This window comes from Pan troglodytes, chromosome 7 (assembly GCF_028858775.2).
Source record: "Pan troglodytes isolate AG18354 chromosome 7, NHGRI_mPanTro3-v2.0_pri, whole genome shotgun sequence".
Classification (NCBI taxonomy): domain Eukaryota; kingdom Metazoa; phylum Chordata; class Mammalia; order Primates; family Hominidae; genus Pan; species Pan troglodytes.
In genome coordinates, this window is record NC_072405.2 from 11,877,166 (window position 1) to 11,895,248 (window position 18,083).

At 35.3% G+C, this 18,083-nt stretch overlaps 1 protein-coding gene and 1 long non-coding RNA gene across 3 annotated transcripts in view; one reads left to right on the forward strand and one right to left on the reverse strand.

The window, feature by feature from the left end:
- Nucleotides 1-18,083, reverse strand: part of CSMD1 (CUB and Sushi multiple domains 1) — a 2,064,385-nt gene that overhangs the window by 1,953,579 nt on the left and 92,723 nt on the right. The window lies entirely within an intron of this gene.
- On the forward strand, nucleotides 1,042-9,784 carry LOC107976539 (uncharacterized). The gene is made up of 3 exons (XR_001720587.4): nucleotides 1,042-1,149; nucleotides 4,637-4,810; nucleotides 8,992-9,784. It is a non-coding gene; the product is annotated as an uncharacterized LOC107976539 (long non-coding RNA).

Genomic DNA, 18,083 nt, shown 5'->3' on the forward strand with positions numbered 1-18,083 from the left:
ACACTATTTCCCTCTGTTGTCCAGGCTGCAGTGCAGTGGTGCAATCTTGGATCACTGCAACTTCCATCTCCCAGGTTCAAACGATCCTCCTGACTCAGCCTCCTGAGTCGCTGGGACCACAGGCACATGCCACGACTCCCAGCTAATTTTTGTATTTTTAGTAAAGATCAGGTTTCACCATGTTGGCCAGGCTGGTCTCAAACTCCTGACCTCAAGCAAACCACTGCCTCGGCCTCTCAAAATGCTGGAATTTCTGATCCGTTTTGAGCTTTAACTTTGTCACTTTGCATTTGAATATCTAGTTGTTCCAGCACTATATATTTTTTTTATTTTATGTATATTATAAATGTATATTCCTTAATACATTATTATGATGCTGGATTTTTCTTGATAATATTTTGTTGAGGAAATTTGCATCTATATTCATAAAAGATATTGGTCTGTGGATTTCTTTATGATGTCTTTTTAGTTTATTGGCATCAAATTTCTACTGACCTTGTAAAATGAGTTGGAAAGTGTTCCCTTCTCTTTTATTTTTTGAAAGTGTGGATATATTTACATTAGGTCTTCTTTAATTGTTTCATATAATTCACCAGTAAAACTTTGATGCCTGGGGTTTCCATTGTGAGTAGATATTTCTATTTCCAAGTAATCACAGTACATATCACAGATTCATTCAGATTTTCTATTTCTTCTTGAGTCACTTTTGGTACTCTGTGTCTTCTTTCTAGGACTTCTAAAAAATTTATTTTACCAGATTTGTTGGCATAAATTTATTCTTAAAATATTTTTATTTCTGTAAAATTGTTAAATGATCTCTTCTGTCATTTCAGATTTAAGTAACTTTTCTTTTTGCTTTAATTGGAAAGCCTATTTAAGGCTTTTTAAAAATATTTAGTTGATGTTACATAACCAACTTTTGATTTCACTCATTTTCTGTGTTTTCTATTCTGTATTTCATTATTTTTTGCTCAACTCTTATATATTTCCTTCCTCTTGCTTGGTTTGTGTTAATGTTGATCACCCATTTCCAATGTGCAAGGTGGAAGTTTAGGATATTAACTGGAGATTTTTCTTCTTTTATATATAGACATTTACAGCTATAAATATTCGTCTAAGCCCAGTTTTACCTGCATTCCATGAGATCTGGTATGTTCTGTCATTATATGCCTTTATCGCAAAGTATTTTATAATTTACATTGTGATTATTTTGCTAATGATTTATTTAGTTGTATGCTGTTTAATTTCTATACATGTAGACTTTTCCTAGTTTCTACTAGAGGCTTTTAACTCAATTACAATGTGTTAAAGAACATATTTTGTAGAATTTCAATCCGTTTAAATTTATTAAGGCTTATTTTATGATGTAAATACAGTTATCATGGAGAACAGTTCATCTGCAAATGAGAACCGAAGTATATTAGATTTTTTTCACTTGGCTAGTTTTACAAACGTTTTTGTTACATGTAGATAATTCATAATGCTATTCAATTCTTCTAGTTCCTTGTTATTTTTTACATAGTTTTTTATTTCTTAACGAAAGTGGGATACTGAAGTCACCAACCATTATTTTAATCTATTTCTGCTTTTTAATTCTATTGGTTTTGCTTTATTTTCAATATTTATCAATTCTATTGGTTTTGCTTTATTTATTTATATTTGCTTTATTTATTTATTTATTCGCTTTATTTGCTTTGTTGGTAGGTGCATATATATTTACATTTGTTATATTTTCCTGATGATTTGACAATTTTATCGTTTTTTTTAAATGTCTCACTTCGTTTCTAGTGACACTTTTTGTTTTAAAGTCTTTTTTGAGCAGTGTTAGTACAGCCACTCCAGCTTTTTCATGACTGATATTTGCATAATGTGTTAGTTTTCATTCTTTTACTTGAACATACATGTATTTTTTACCTAAAGTGAGTCTCATGTAGTCAATATATGGTTAAATTTCATTTTTAAAATCTAGTCTAACAACATAGGCCTACATGCCTCTCTCTCTTTCCCTTCCTTTTTTGACCCATATATGCCACTTCTAGGAATTTACTCTGAAGATAAACTTTCAACAATGTAAAAATACATATGTACACTCTTAATTATAAAATATTAGAAATATTCTAAATGCCATATATAAAAGAGTATATGAATAAATTGATACATTGGTACATCCATATTGTATTCATGAAGTATAATAAAAGAAAGAAAAAATATAAAGAAAATAAAGATATATTTAGGAATCGATAGGGAGTAATTTTCAAGATATGTTGTTAAATATACACTCTCTCTTCACATCAAGCCCCTGGAGGTAACCATTATCATTAGTTATTGATTTATTATTTTTACATTTCCTTTTTTAAAAAATGAGGAGATATATGTATATTTTCTTATTTCCTATTCTTTCATTCAAAACTGTCTCATAACATATGATATACATATATATTGTTTTGCATGTATAAGTGTGTGAGCACACATACAGAAGGACAGACAGATAGATGAGAGAGACAGGTATGTGTGTGTTTATGTGAGAGTCTATGGACACATGTATCCTAACTCTATCTGCTAATAAGGTCTACAGCAGTGACATCCCAATAGCAAAAAGCAAATTGGTAAACAGATCTTGACCATAAATATCATTTGCCAACAAAAGAAACCAGGGGTCCTTGAGGTAATGACTCATTCCATGGCCGGTGCAGGGAAAGTGCAGGCCAAGCCTGGGATATGTGTTAGGGCTAAAAAGTAAGAACATTTCCAAAAATCACAGGACGTATCAAAAGGTCACAAAGGCCAACTTGAAGAGACTTCCAATAGACATCTGGGAGATTTTCAGCAACAAAGAGAGTGAAATAATAGCAAAGATTTGTAACCCATACATTCACACAAATTAATAATTAAATGAGTTAATGAATGAGGAGAAGGGAAAATCTTTACTTACAATATAATTCAAATTTCCAAGCATCAAAGAAATGATGGAAATAGAAAAATCACCATTTGGCAAACACAATGGCATTTATTGTTCCAGGCAAGAAGGATGAATACGTGGTAAGCCCAGTGAATGAACGTTTGATGAGAAACGGAATATGTGCAATGTCCGAAAGTATCACTCACAATATTTTCATTAATCACAAAAAGAACAAGTTACTTTAAGGTGGAGAATACGGACAGACATGCCCCAACCAAGTGTCAAAGCTGGTATCACTAGGAATGACTCTGAAAACACAAAATTAGTTCTATTATTGCCAAAAATCCATAGCCTAAATTGAATCATGAGGAAACATTAGAGAAACTCAAATTGAGGAGAATTTTATGAATCAAGTTTTCTACAAAAGTGTCAACCTCTTGAAAGATAAGGAAGACTGAGAAACAACCAAATGCAGTGAGTAAGCCTGGATCCTGGCTGGGAAAATTAGCCAAAATTTGAATAAGCTTTGTAGGTGAGACCATTTTTTATTAACATTATTTTCCTTGCTTATATCCTTGTGATATGTTTATCATTACAGGAAGTTGTATGAAAGGTAGACAACAATTCTTGTTATTTTTAAACTGTCTATAAGTGTGAAATGTCAAAAAATAGAAAAAAAAACCCATAATGACTGGCTTAAGGTTACTGGTAGCAATAAGAGACTGCAAATATAAGGTTTTATTTAAAGCTGGGGAGAAAAACAGTAAGTAAAGGTAATTAAAAGCAAAGAAAATTTACCTTAATAGGTCCTTGGCTATTTTTGACACATTATATTTTATGTATTCTTCCTAGAACACTAATAGTGAGGGCCTACTATGTTGAAACTTGATGTGCAAACCACAGCCACTAGAATTGCTGGTGTTACTTTGTATTTATTGATGATGAAACAGAGAATCAAAATGTATAGCAATTTGTCCAGTTCACAGAGCCAGTTTTGGAATGCGGTCCTCTTTACTGCCAGAATGTATGCCCTTTCAACTACATCACAACTATGAAACAGAAATATATGAGTTCAGGTATCTTACCTAATAATTAATATTTCCTGAGGTTCTTGAGGTGAAAGGTAAAGGTGCTAAAACTATGTTCAATCAGTTTATACGTCAGAAACTGGTTCTAAGAAAGAAAACTATTTTATGATGGCCCCTAGAAAAATCACATTTTCCCCTTAAATTTGTTTTAAAGAAATAATTTCTAGTCATTTTAGTCAATATCTCATAAACATACTTGGTCTCGGCTCACGCTGGAAGAAGACTGTCTGAAGCAGCAAGATACAGTGGAGTGAATTTGGTGAGAAAAGAGAAATGCAAATGTCTACGAAGTAAGTTGAAAAGGAGAGAGAACCTCCAGGTTCCTATGGATTAGAGTAGGAAGGCACATACAGGGGAGATGGCACTCAGGTCCTCACAGCCATGGGCATCCTGGGCAGGACAGGTGAGAGCGTGACTCTGATACCCTCCCCTGCTTCAGGTCCTCACAGCCATGGGCATCCTGGGCAGGACAGGTGAGAGCGTGACTCTGACACCCTCCTCTCCTTCAGGTCCTCACAGCCATGGGCATCCTGGGCAGGACAGGTGAAAGCGTGACTCTGACACCCTCCCCTGCTTCAGGTCCTCACAGCCATGGGTATCCTGGGCAGGACAGGTGAGAGCATGACTCTGACACCCTCCTCTCCTTCAGGTCCTCACAGCCATGGGCATCCTGGGCAGGACAAGTGAGAACGTGACTCCGACACCCTCCCCTGCTTCAGGTCCTCACAGCCATGGGCATCCTGGGCAGGACAAGTGAGAACGTGACTCCGACACCCTCCCCTGCTTCAGGTCCTCACAGCCATGGGTATCCTGGGCAGGACAGGTGAGAGCGTGACTCTGACACCCTCCTCTCCTTCAGGTCCTCACAGCCATGGGTATCCTCGGCAGGACAGGTGAGAGCGTGACTCTGACACCCTCCCCTGATTCAGGTCCTCACAGCCATGGGCATCCTGGGCAGGACATGTGAGAGCGTGACTCTGACACCCTCCCCTGCTTCAGGTCCTCACAGCCATGGGCATCCTGGGCAGGACAGGTGAGAGCGTGACTCTGACACCCTCCCCTGCTTCAGGTCCTCACAGCCATGGGCATCCTGGGCAGGACAGGTGAGAGCGTGACTCTGACACCCTCCCCTGCTTCAGGTCCTCACAGCCATGGGCATCCTGGGCAGGACAGGTGAGAGCGTGACTCTGACACCCTCCCCTGCTTCAGGTCCTCACAGCCATGGGCATCCTGGGCAGGACAGATGAGAGCGTGTGACTCTGACACCCTCCCCTGCTTTGGTTTTGTTCTGCATGTTATTAGGTCGGTGCAAAAGTAATTGCGGTGTTTACAATTGAAAGTCATGGAAGAAAGCGCAATCACTTTTGCACCGACCTAATACATTCCGGTTAAGGACGCTTTTGTCAACATTAAGATGTGTGTTTGCTTTAGTCACAGATCACATTGAGTTACAAGAAACATGATTTCAGCCAAACCCCCAGAGCTCACAAGGAGGGAGTGGTGCACCTGGGGAAACGCAAAGGCAGAGAATCAAAGGGAAAGTATTGGTGTTGTTTGATTTCATAGTAAGAACACATGTTTTCAATCAAGACCTCTCCAAATAAATAGACATGTGGAAATGGCTCCATTCATTACATGCCCAAATTAATAGTTAATAGAATAATGGGCCATTTTCCAGCTTTGGAACCAGCAAAGCCTTCCTGAGAGCAGAGGCTGATGCCATGGTATGAACTCTGTGTTTTCAGTCAGTGAGATTTCTGAAAATACATCTGGAAGTGAAACATGTGACAGTCACATCTCACTATGAAGAGGTAAAATTCTATGAGCAAATAATTGTACCTATCTCTACATCCTTAGGTAAAACAAGAATACCCTTACAAGTGAAGACACTAAGCTAACAATGTAACCTTACTTGAAAGACTGAAGTTTATTAAAGTAAATTAGAGAGCAGTTTATTCCTTGAATAACTTGACCCTTGATCAGGATGGTACGTTCAGCTTTCAGTCCTCTGATACATACTACTGTGTGTGAACCTAATTTAAGTTTACAATGTTTTTCTTAATTTGAAAGGTCTGTAATTAAAAGAATTAGACAATAGTGTTTTAAACTAAAAATATTTTTATAGGCAGTTTGCCTTGAAATTCCTAGCATCTTGCAAGTTATTTTTCATCTCTTTTAGGAAATGTCTTAAGCACATAATCGGATGTTTTGCTGAAAGATGCTGAATCCAAATTTATTGAAATTGGAAACACTATGTATTTATCCTAAGGGCTTATATTAATGCATACAAACCACTTTAAAGAGTTTTCAAATAAAATACTGAATTAATTATTTCCCACAACTCCCTAGTTATTTCAGTCAAGCAATTATTTAGCAACCCATGTAGTCTAACTTAATTAAATGCATTTACATTATTTGTGTAGACTATACACCTTGTATTATCCATTGATTGTAAAAGTTGACATTCACTGTTTTAGATTCCATTTTAGCAAACAAACAGATGGTAGGTTATCAACAATGAAAGAAAAAAGGAGATGGCCTTTACAGACATAAATTCCAAAAGAGGTAAGACCAAAATAGCTCTTAAACACTGTGATGAGAGCACCACTAACACCACCATATGTAGAAATAAACATTCTGAGTCAGTAGAAGGTGCGGGAGGTAGGAAGAAATAGAACTTGCTATTTTCTTCCTCTCTGTCACAGGGAAAAATTTTTTTCCATTTGTCACCTGCAATTTGAACAAAGTAGTTTCATTAAGGCATAATTGAAACAACTTTTCAAGATTCTTTCAGGCATTAAAATACATTGTCAATAAAATATTGCTCTTCTAAAATGGTAATACCACCTGTGTAGCCAGGTGTCCCTTTATTTTAAAAGGAAATCAATCACATACTCTCATGGTTGATACTTAGGTGACGAAGCCATCTCCGCAGCAAGAAAAATGGTGTGAACAAGAGTGAGGGGGAGCTGAGAATCCTGAGCTTACAGCCCTGCGTCCTGTGTCCCTCTACTGCAAATAGAGATTATAAAAAAATAGATTCATATCTTTTAATCACGTTTTACTAACTGAAAAATATAGTAAATATTTGCAAGGACACCTGGGCTAATAAGGGTAATATTACTTGTACTAGTGTTAGGTATTGCCTAATTATATTTAAAAAATCATACAGAAATATATACAGAAAAAAGTAAGAGTAGTCTTTCCTTAGACTTGAACACTTAACTTTTGAGTGTTTTCTTCTTCAGACTTATGTTTTCTATGCATTCATATAGACTTTTTGTACATTTACTGATCTATTGCTTTTAACACTTTTGCTTTCTGATTTGCGTCTCATTTTTATTCTTTGTATTATATAATAATAATAGGGTATAAATCTACCTTGTAGATGGGAACTTCTGTATGCTACTCCATAGTATAAACACACCTTAATTTATTTAACAATATTCTTACTAAGAGGCATTAGACTGTTTTCTCTTTGGCTTTATAAAGTATTAATGAAGTGAATATATTTTATATGCCACATGGTGCATTAATATGAGCATATCGTGAAAGATTTCCAAGGAATACACTTGCACGGTGTGATACTGCATCTGTGTTTGTAATTTGCATGGTCAATGTCAAACTGACTTCCAGGAATGAGGGCTATGTCGATTATCCCCTCCAGGGCTCTTCACTGGATATTATTTCTCTTTCTAGTTTTTGTCAGTGTGATAGGTAAACATAATACCTTTTTGTTGTTTTAATTTGCTTTTCTGTGATTTTCATCAGGTTTATTAACTCACTAAAATAGTTGTATTGGTATCTGAATTTCTTCTTTTAATTGCCTAGTTAATATGTTTCCAATGTTTCTAATTGATGTTTTTCTTGAACTAGAAGCTCCTTATATATTCTGTAGAGTAATCCATTGTTTTATGTTTTTTAGTATTTTTCTGTCACTTTTTTAACTTTGTTTACCATGCTTTTATTAATACAGAATTTTTTTTCTTGATGTTTATATTGACAAAGATGTAGTTAAATGTTTTTCTTTATGTCTTCAGGGTTTATTTGTTGTCTTTAAGAGCTTCCCAATTAATGTATTATGAAAATGCACACTTTAATTTACCCACTTTGAATAATAATTTTATGTTTTCCTCGAACCCAGATGAGAATTCTTTTGTAAATGTGTGATGTATTTACATAAATTACATTTTCTGCAATAAGATATGCTAATTTGCCAATACATTTTCTGAGAAGCCGAACTTCTTTTTCCTAACTGGTTCAAATTGTCACCTGTACCATAATCTAGGCTCACATTTACATAAAATCTTCTTCTGGACTACTTGCTTTGTTTCATTAATCTATGTGCTGCTTTCAGAGCCAATGTCACATTGTTCAAATTCCAATGTCTTTTTAGCATATGTTGATATCTGGAACGGTGAATAGCATACAGTTGTTCTTACCCCTTTTTTCCCCAAAAACAGAAAAAAATCTATTTAACCAAGGGGGCGGGGCAATGTCTTTTTCGCAAAATGTTGGTTTAAATGTTGTAAAGCTTTTTGTCTTTTTTTTTAGGTACAGATTTTCGAGAATGATTTCAACATCTGTTATGTATAGATACCTTTGGATTTTCTCTTTGATTTATTTTGTTTAAGTTGTATTTTCCTAGAGAATAATGAACTTTAGCTAGCTTACCAAAAGTCTTCATATAGGCCTGTGCACTGTAACCCATATATTTGAAAAATTATCTCTATTTTAACAGTGAACAGTTTTTACGTTATTAGTTCTTTCTATATGTCTTATCAGATATGCCCAAAGTTCATCCATTTATTTCAGAATTTGAAGAATAAGCTTTGATCTTTTACCTATCAAGTCTTTTGTTTTGCTTTTTCAAATTTATTAAATTTATATACATTTTTCATTTTTTATTTAATTTTATACTAATTCACTGCTTGTAGATTCTTAAAAACCCTTAGATAATTTACTTTCATATTCTCTCTTTCACTCTTTCTCTGCCCATTTCAGGTTATGTATTTTGCTTTAAGAGCTGCTTGGGAGGCTGAGGCAGGAGAATCACTTGAACCTGGGAGGCAGAGGTTGCAGTGAGCCGAGATCGCACCATCACATTCCAGCCTGGGGGACAACAGCGAGACCGCATCTCAAAAAAGAAAAAAAAAAAAAGCTACATTGGCAATATTGTGAAGGAAATAATATTCTATCCACCCATTATCATTTATCTGCAAATATCTGCAAAGGGATTTTAATTTGTTTCATTCTTGATTTAAGTCAAGTTATCTGAAAGAGTGTGTGTGTGTGTGTGTGTGTGTTTGTGTGTGTGTGTCTGAGGAGGACCGAGGGGGACTAAGTGTGTTTGTGTGCACATGTATAAAATCTTCTAACTTTTAATTTTATTTCCTCATGAATGGAGAACTTGATCTGTGCCAATTTGCTTTTGAATTTTTATTAAGGTTCTCTGTGTGACCTTATATGTTACTGTTCATGAATCCTTGCCAATAATGCACATTTTCAAGGAAGGAGACTTTGAAACATAAGGCCAGGAATCAAATGGCTGAGGTTCAGTGCTCAGCTTCCGCTTTTCTGATCTACTGCCTTTGGCAAGTAACTTAACCTCTCTTGACCTGAGTTTTTTCATTGATAAGAATATCTGTTTTGTTTCTGTACATTAAACATGAGTAAATATGTTTCACTCTCAGGAACTGGTTATTAAAGAGCTTTCACTAAAAAATACATTTGATTTACATTCACTTCTGTACCAGAAATAATAACTATTTGTAGAAAGTTCAATAATAACAAAAAACTAAGCTAACCATGTACAACTAAGACAACCTGAATCACGTTCAGAGATGAAAAATTTCTGACTCAGGTGTGTTACGATTATGAAAATGGTAAGTCCTTATGACTTACTTGTCTTTGTTTCTCTCCAATATTTCAGTTTCTGGAGCAATATAACAGCATGTTTAGCTCAGTATGATGCACCAAACACGTCCCTCTTTTTCCCATTCAAAGCCTGAGTAAATTTCATTTTCTGTGATATCAATATTGTTATTCGGCTTTATCATTGGCATTTGTTTAGTACATGTTTTCTTTCTTAATTCACAGTCTTTTTATACAAATTTTAAAAGGAGTGTTTTTATTGATAAAGAAATTTTGCTGATTCAAAGGTATTGATTATAGTTATTCGGGGGCTTCTTTTTATGATATGATTTTCCTACTCTGATGTTGTGGTTGGTCTGATGAGGCTCCTTTTTCCAAATTGCTATCCACCTTCACCTTCCTGATTTTTTTTTTCTCCTCAGTCTTCAAAGCTACAAAGCCTCTTTCTATTTTTCTAGTAATTAACCAAAGATATCAAACTTTACCAAAGTAAATTTAAAATCAATAAGCTGTACAGCTGCTCCTAAATCCCCTAAAACGTTGAGAACGTCAGCACGATATTATTTATCTTCCTTTCACTGGCCTTTTGTTACTTCCCCTGTTGTAAATATGTTGAATTTTGGTTCAGAATTGTTACCAATTATTTTTTTGACATCCTCCCTTCATTTTCAGACCTAATTTTCAATGTTTAATTTCTTGCCATCCTCCCCTAACCATTTTCTGATTGAGTTATTTGTAATGATTCTATAATGCTTTGTAGTTCATTGTGTGGTTTGCACTATTTTGAGGCCTTCCTCTGTCTGAAAATTTTTTTCTGCCTTCTGAAATCAATGCTACTTTTAGTAGCATAAATATTTTTTAAAAAATTTGAAAGATTGTTTCCTTTGTCTTTCATATTCAGCATGGCTTTTGTGAAGTGTCTTCTCAGTCTGGTTCTTTCAACTTTGCAGGTCACCTTGATCCAGTCCGTCTCTATATGCTTTTCGCTGGCATATCGCTAATTATGGGTCTCTTTACATTCATGCTTTTCAATATTTAATTCACACTTTAATCTGCATATTTGAGCTTAATACAGGGAGCATTGCTTTTGCATTTTCAAAAATTATTTACTCGCTTCGATTATTTACCTATGTTTTCTCAATTCTTTTGTTATGGAGCATCTACCAGGAAAATGTTGAAACTCTCAAACTGAAACTCTGTCTGTAAAATTTTTATCTTATGTTGTCACTCTCTCTGCTCTTTGCTTCATGTCTTCAGATACTTCCTTCACCTAACCTTACACATACTGATTTAATATTTAACCATGTTCATAAATTATCCATTCTGAGTCCCAGTGGATAAACAGAAACCACTTCAAGTATTTAAATATTGGAAATTTTTTCCAGGGGAAGGATTGCATACGTGCTGGATGATCCAAGACTTCAAGCTTGTGATGATGATGAGGAGTCCTCCGATTCTAAGCAAGATTGAAGGAATAAGGGAATGAGGTAGTTTCAGGGCTCCAGCGGGGTAGGGCGGAGGGAACTGCAGGGCTACCCAGTGAGAGCTGGAGCCACGGAGGGTTGCAGCAGCTGCCGGGAACACTGGCCAAGGCAGGAAAAAGTAACACTATCTTGGGCTCCTTCATTGTTCCTACCCGCCTGTCTCCCTGGGCAAAGCCAAGGAAGGGCTCTCCATTTACATTTCTTTCATTTTTGTGATGTGTCTCGTTTTTTACACTGACTTCTCTTTTCCCATGACAGTTTTATCAATTTTTTAAAACTCAGGAGTAAAATCATGACTGGCCTTTCCTGAGTGCCTACAATTTCAGGCTTGACTTTGGGTATTTTATTTAAATGAATTTATGAGCAAGGCAGGTGCATGTTATTATCTCCCGAGTGCAGAAGAGGAAGCTGTGCAATGTCAGGGGAGGTAGAATAAAACTCACATCACGTCTGTTTTGATTCTACTGTGTCAAAATCCTTTCATCATATCAACCAAAAATTTAAGTGTTCATTTAGGTAAGAAAAAAACGGAAAAAATAAAATAGAGTTTTACCAAGTATGCCAATATATATTGTTTCTATAGGCCATGGGCGAGTGAGGTACCAATTCAATCCATTCGACAGGAAAAAAGTTATAACAAATATGACTTACCAAGAAAACAAGTGACTCTTTTCTACTTGCTGATGGGAATATCTTTAAGGAGTGGTTTGGGTTGTTGTAGACCCTGGCGATAACCTCTCATATCCTATTCGTCGACAAAATTAAACTATGTGCTAGTGTTTAATAGATTGCAATTTGTTACTCCGTCTTATAAATTCTTAGTGACCAATAAAATTCAAAACTCATTATTCGTCATTATGTTAATGTCCAATAATATGGTATTATTTATACAGTATCTTAAGCCAGCACAACTTTTTTTTACATATTACTTAAATACATTCTATCTGCGTATTAAAGAATGAATTCTACTCATGAACTGCTACTGCATTATGTTATTTTAAGAATTCAAGTTATATGCCAGTAGATGATACAGAAGAGACAGAGACTTAAATAAGTTTTTGTATAATGCTAAGATGAGAAAAGCAAGCTAGATTTTGTAGTCTGTATGTTACATCGTAAACAAGAGCAAGGCAAGGCTTTGTTAAGTGGGGACATTAGATTCTAAACATAAGTCTAATTTTTATAATATGCTTAGTTTTAAATTATCCCGGGCTACTTTCTTTTAGCTCTGTACTGGAAAAACGGACTTCAGTTTATAAAACAAGAAAATTAAAGAAGATTTGGTTTTATTAGTTGGAAATATTTAGAAATGGATTATTGGTAAAATGAAGCAAACGAACAAGTAAATAAATATTGCCCATATATATGTGTATATCCTCTGCCTTCTGATATTTGAGGGAGGAATGTTCAGCGTGCATTGTTACATTGCAAATGGAATGATTAAAACGCACACATGAACGGAGAGCATCGGGGTGCTTAGATGACTTGCCAGTTTTAGGCCAGAAATAAAATGTTCGTTTTGTATTATTTTTCCAAGACACCTGTCATCTTTGACAGGGTCCATTAGATTTATAATTATTTGTTGTAATTTCTGTGTCACACCTGCCATTTTTTTGCAGTCAAGTACTAGCAATTCAGGCCACACAGTGACTGGGTGATGGTCACAGAAGGACCGCATGGGTATAGAAAGTGTAAGTGAGAGCCGACCAAAATCCAAATGCTTGCCTGCTCGCTCCCATTACAGAAGGACAATAAAACAGGTCTTTATGCCTCTGCTCTTTTAAATCCAAGAGTGAGCATGGCTCACAAATCATATCCTAGTTCTTTGAATGGCTAATAACGACAGTGTCTGGAATGAAATTTTTTTATGAAAAATTTTTATGAAAATTGTCAAATTATACAGACAGGAAAGACTGAGAAAAATGAAATGGAATAGATTTTATTATATAGTCCTTGAAAACCTCTCTGAGTTTCATGTAAACTTAGTTCATTTTTGGAAGCGGGGGGAAGTGAAATGAAAATTGCATAATAAATATTTATATTTTATATTAATCAAAAGTTGTGGCAGGACAGAAATGACAGTGTGGTTTATTTGTCTAAGTTTTAACATAACAGCTAGATACATTATTTACATTTTAATAAGATTAGATTTAGAGATAATGAATTTTATTCTGAGATTACAGTTATAAAATTATTTTTAATATTACAGTAATGATATCTACTTAAAAATAGAGAAGTGAGAGCTTTATGCTAAACACAATCGACTCCTTTGGGGACAGCTTGATAATTTAAAATGTAGCCCTATCCTGTGATTTAAGTATGATCTGTTACATAAATCTGAAATGGTAATTTGGTTATACATATATCAATAGGCAAATTGAGCTAAAACCTTTCTCACAACTGCATTTATATGTGTCGGTATATGTCCTATAGGAAGAAACATCATTTGAAGCAAATACTTCAGAGAAGTTTTGGTTGAAATTGTAAGGTATTGCCATCCATGCATTATAAGCAAAACATAACATTATTGATAACATAAATTCTTACCTTTAAAATTGAAGTGGCATACACTAACAAAGAAGTGAGCCACTCAAAATAAAGATGAAATATACTGAGGAATTATTTGGAAGGATATAAAGATACTTTTCCCAGGAAGTATTTTAGGTAATTGAGAATTAAATGTAGATACGCATGTCCATAGTCAATTAAAGAGAAGAAATCCCGATATGTTAGATCTCATTGTCTCACAAAATAAGAAGCAAATGAGCATATCTATATCATTCTTTCTTGTCATGGTGATCTGGACACTGAAAGTCAATATTTTTTCTTCTAGAAGTTACCTCTGGTTACATAACGTATAGGGTTTCATCTGTAGTTTTGCAAAAATATAAGATGACCATGTCTTGAACAACTCTCATTAAAATGTGTATAGTTAAAAATTTCTAATCATATCTCACTGGACCTTTTTCTTGTGGGAAAAGAAAAAGCTAGAATGCACTATAACTTCATCTTCCAAGAGGATACAAGCACAGAACATAGAGGGCCTCACACAGTGTAACAAATAAGCAAGTCTTGTAGATAGCTTTTTCTCTGGTGTCAGACATACCTGGGGACAAGCCTTTCAGCTGCTCTCTCCCTAGACTTTACCCATCACCAGAGTCTTGTTCACAGTAGGCCCTTAAGAAATAGTTGTTAAATAAATGGGTCTTATTTTTAATCTAAGTAGGATGTCTGTTGCTTTAATCTATTCCCTTCTCTCTTCCTCAAAATATGACGTTTTTGCATTTCCTCCTCCATCTCTGGTAGTTCCTTCTGCTTCCACTGCAGACTCACCTTCCACCTTCCCATGCCTGGCTTTTGTATCTTCTTCACACTCTAGTTTTCTTAAAGACATACCTCACCACATTCAAGTCCCAAACTGACAGGGGTATGAAGACACGGGTTGGGTGCCTCTATCTCCAACCTCCCTTCGAGCTTCACCTGTCAGTGCCACCTCCTTTTGCACTTTGAATCGGCATATGCAACTCATCCACCTCCTATGTCTTTAGGCTCCATGAATAGCTACACCATTTGTCAACTTTCATGGCAGAAATGTTGGAGCCACCCTTGACAAACCTCCTTCCGCATGCCTCTGCACCATATCTATCACCAAGTTCTGGAGATGCAGCCTCCTAAATAACATTCAGTTTATCCAGTCCTCCTACCCTTCCCCTTCACCCTGGCCCAGGCTGTCACCATTTCTGGTCTGCCAGTCTCTGATTTCTACACAATCCAGATGGTGATGTGCATGCTTCTCCCAGTGCCACCTTTCTGGCCTCTTCTGATTTCCAGCATCTCTGGCTCCAGATTCGTGCCCCTAGGCTGTTCATCCAGCTCCTGTACTCGCCCTACTCTCTGCTGTCCAAGGAGGTTTGCAAATGTTGCTGGGTGCTTAGAAAATCTGCCTCTCTCTTCCACTCACGGAGTTAACTTATCCTTTCATTTTCAGCTCAGAATCACATTCTCTCAACAGAATTCACTGACTTTTCTATCTAGGCCAAACTATGACACATGAATTCTCACGGCTCTAATTTCTGTCCTTATGTAATGCACACTTCCTTCAGTCGAGCACAGTCACCGTAAGGGCAGGTGCACCATTAGTTACTTCTCTCCCTTACATCCTAAGTGCCCAGCACAGTGCGGCCACATGGCAAGTCTGAATAAATACATTTGAATGAATTAATGATTCACCATACTATTTGAAAGTAAAGAATGCCGATTTTGAACAAATTAAGCTATTGTCAAAAGGAGATTACACAGAGTTGAAGCAATTCAACTTATTATTTTGGGCAACAGTATACCCTCGTCAGTATTATACAGCAATTGCATTTTCAAAGTGTCATCTGGGCTAAGAAAGATTTTCTTAAACCAAAGGTTAGTATAGATCAACCTCTTTTATTTTGTAGAAACAACTATATTTCAGACGCTTCCTCAAAAGTTGTCTTTTTAACCTCCAGAAAAGAAAACTACATTGTTGAGTTTGTGATAATTTTTTATTCCGCTTGTGTCCTCTGAACACAAAATTTCAGGTATAATGGTATTAGAAGTGTAGTTATCTATAGAAGACTATTGCAGTTAGGATTTCTATACTTGAAAGCAGCTCATTGCTTCTTCCATTATTCAAGTTTTCATAGAATTTAATACATAGTTGAGAATTATTTCAAAACAAAGCTACATCAATTATACTTTTTCATCTTTGTGAGCTTAAAATTACCTCTGTAAGAATTCATATGATCTCCCCACCAAAAAAGTGAAAGAAAATGTCAGATGTTTCTTTACATTTCCTGACACTTCTATTAGCCTTTCTCCCCATACTTTATTTTTAATTTAAAACTAGAAAGTTTGCAAGGCTCTTTGTAGCTTTAAAAAATCCAACTTGCAGTATGCATACTAGCATACTAGCATAGAGCATAGAGGATGCTGAATCATATTAGCATAGAGGATGGTAAGTAAATGATAGGGAGAGGTGTCTTCCTTGGAGGGAAGCACAATTGTGATTACATATTCTCAAAGAAATAAGATACATCTGAGTGAGTAGCATCATGATGATGACATATATATACACTTCCCACCAGCCAAAAGGACACTTCCATTTACCCTAAATACGTTAAAAAGATTGTCAGTCACGTATTGATCTTCACAACCAGAGGTCAAATACCAAAGCCATAATGTCAACTTCAAACATCATTTAAGAGGCTGTAAGGAAATGCAGCTATGATGCAAACATTCTGTGGCTTTGGCTATATGGACCTACATTAAAGAATATATATGTGTATATTTGTTGATTTTCATCTTTTCTTCCAAATAACTATATATCAATGAAGTTTGTTAAAAAGGAAAATGCCTGTCAACCCAGCTTTTTGGGAGACCAAAATGGAAGGATCACTTGAAGCCAAGAGTTTGAAACTCACCTGGGCAACTTAGCAAGACTCCATCCATTAAAAAGACAAAAAATCTGACTTTATCTAATAAAACAAAAATCCTGGCATGATGGCACATGCCTCTAGTCCCAGCTACTCAGCAGACTGACGCAGAAGGATTGATTGAGCCCAGGAGTTGAAGACTACAGTGACCCATGATTGTGCCACTTGGCAACAGAACAAAAACCCATCTCTAAAGAGGAAAAAAAAAAAAAGAAGGAAAGGTACTCTATAATCTTTTCAGGAATAAGTGAAAAATGTAATGTGGTTTGCAAAGCAAATGGCAACTTTATATCAAATTTTACATGAAACATTCAAGACATTTTCTTCTCAGAATTAATAAATATTATCATGCTGTGGCTAATAACATCCTTTGACCATTGTAATATTTTGATTATCTCTTTATAACCTTTATGGCATATACTTTAATCATTTACTTTTGAATAGGCGATATATGCACAAGATATAAAATTCTACATATATCAAAATATATAAATGGGAAATGTGTCTCCCTCTGGCCTCTGTAGCTTATCTGCTCAGGCAGTAAACACAGTTACCAGGTTCATGTGTATCCTCTTCGCAAAATATACATACATACACATATTTTTATTTTTATCATTTATGTTTTATTTTTCTATACATACACATGTACTGCATTTATATTTTTACACAGGCAATATGCAACCTAAACTTATTTAGCACATTTCATTTTATATATAATAATAAACTTTGAATACTGTCATGTATTAGCTATACGGAGCCATACAGTATTCCATTGATATGAAGTTACCTTTGCTCTATCATTGTACACCTATTTAATCTTGAACAGTTTTTTATTATACACATATCTGCAACCAGTATGCATAAACACACAATCGGAATACTTAAAGAACATAGAATTCAATTTCTGATGTCACTACTGGACCTTTAACAAGTCATACAAGTTACTTCCAGCTGTAAGTTTGAATTATATAAAAATACTGCAAATTTTATAACAACCCAGTATTGCTGCCCATACAGAGATAAAAAGAAAGAATAAGGTAGACTCAGAGAGGCAGAGGCTGAAAGAGAAAAACGCATCTGGATTTCTCAGTAATTGCATTAACTTGAATACAGAAAATAATAATCATTTTATTTGTATATATTTCTATGAAATGTAGAATTGAAATGAACTCTTAGTTAAGGTTTGGCAGTTACATGAAAATTTCAAAATCAAGTGTCCTCTAGTGGCATTTAGTGATTGTAATGATCATCCAGAAATTATTACAAATTAGAGAAA